We start from the raw sequence: 2,059 nt of genomic DNA, 5'->3' as shown, positions 1-2,059 counted from the left end.
AAAAAATTAAGGTGAATTTATTTTTTTTTTATATTTTACCGAAAGAGTTTATTAAAAATAAAGAAAAATAAATTTTTGGATGTACATGTTTAATTATGATGAAATTTTAAATTTTTCTTAACGGTAACGTAAAATCGTGTTCGTGACGTAATTCGAACGCGGATTCAAAAAAAAAAATTTTTTTGTTTTGTAACGTACGAAGGAAGAAACACCGTCGAGATTTTAAAACACTTATTATATTATTAGCAATTGAAAAATTAAAAAAAAAAAATAAAATGTCTTACTTTTTTAATTAGAAAAAAAAAATAAAAGTCTTCGAATTATCCTAAATTAATGATATATTACATGTGCATAACAAAATGTCTTCGAAGGTGAATCCGTAAAAAAATTTTTTTTTTGGTTATTTACAAACATTTGAATTATTAAAAAGTTTTTCAAAATGTCTTTCTTTTCTTTTTATTTTTGTTTCTAATACTCTTGGAATTAAATTTAAATTTAAATTTAAAAAAAAAAAGAAAAAGCCGTTACCAATTGAAAGAATATTATAAAAATATCACATTCGTAAACAACAATGATGAGATCAAAACGGTAACTGCGTAAAGCAAGAGGTACCAACCTATATTTTCAAACACTAACATAATACATAATTAAAACTTTTAAAATTTAACAATAGATGGCATTTAAAACGCATTTACGTGACGTCATTTTTTCAATTCTAAGTTTAACGGTCACGCAAAATCATTCTTTTTGTTAACACAAAATTTATTAAATGAACCCGAATAAGAATTGAAAGTGAAAACGATAACACGATTTAAAGTAAGTACTAAATAAACTACAAAAAATTTTATTTATAAATTCAACAATAATTTCTATAAAGAACCTTCAAAAAACAAATCAACTTTCACTTTGCGTTCTGTTTTAAACGACAAAAAAAAAAAAAAATGGTGACGTATGTGACATGATTTGAATGATCTAGAAAACAAAAAAAAAAATGAAATTGTTTTTATTCGTATACACTTTTGTTTTTATATAATAAGCACGAAATGGTAATTAAACCGTAAAATTTTTTACATAAATATTGTTTGAACTTTAAAAATATTTAAATTTTTTTATCTTTGGGTATAAATTATCCGAAACTATTCGATAAATAAATTTCTAACAAAAAAAAATAGAACGGGATTTAATCGTTGATTGATTGTCACGTAATTATTATTATTATTATTATATACCTTTTAAGTATATTGACACTTCCGGTTTCGAATTAATAACTTAACATCCGGTTTTCCATTCGTAATTTTTTTTAAATAGAAAATTTCATGCGCGTTTACTATTTTTATGATATTTCAACGGAAAAAAGGAAAAGAAATTTATTTTTATTTTATCTACACCTACTGCGAACGTATAATATACATTATTATCCAAGCGTGTTATGAGATTTACATAAAATTTTTCTTTTTTCCTCTTACGCACCTGCTTATTTTATTTACTATGCGTACATAAAAAATAACTACCCGTGTTACTTTAAACGAACGTAAAATTTTTCTTCGCATCCGCACGGTAAAAGCCTTAAATTTTTTGTTTATGCAACCGTAACTACATATAAGCATATTAAAAATATAATCAATTTATTACAGTGATATAAAAATTTAAATTGGTACTCAAAATAAAAAATAAACGAGAGAATGTTTTTCTTATAGCCCCCATTTAAGGTATTTAACCTATAGCCTCCTAATTACGTAAAAAACCAATTAAGATAAAAAAATTTGACGTGATTCATTTTTTTTATTTATTAAATAAAGTGTTTAAAGTTTAAAGTTTAATAAATGATACGTACGTAATATGTAAATAAATAAATAATTTTTTTTTGCATTTCGGTTTTATAAAAGGCATTAAACAAAAAATAATAATAATATTTCGATGTGGAAAATTCCAAAAAAAAAAAAATTTTATTTTTAGTCTTATGTACATACATAATTTTTTTTCTCTTATAATTTATATTTCTTAATAATAACGACCATTTTTTATTGTTAACGAGGTAGCTTTATTTTTTTATTTAAAT

Source organism: Pediculus humanus, genomic scaffold (assembly GCF_000006295.1).
Source record: "Pediculus humanus corporis 1103172107751 genomic scaffold, whole genome shotgun sequence".
Lineage (NCBI taxonomy): Eukaryota > Metazoa > Arthropoda > Insecta > Psocodea > Pediculidae > Pediculus > Pediculus humanus.
Note: the sequence above shows the minus strand (reverse complement) of the source record.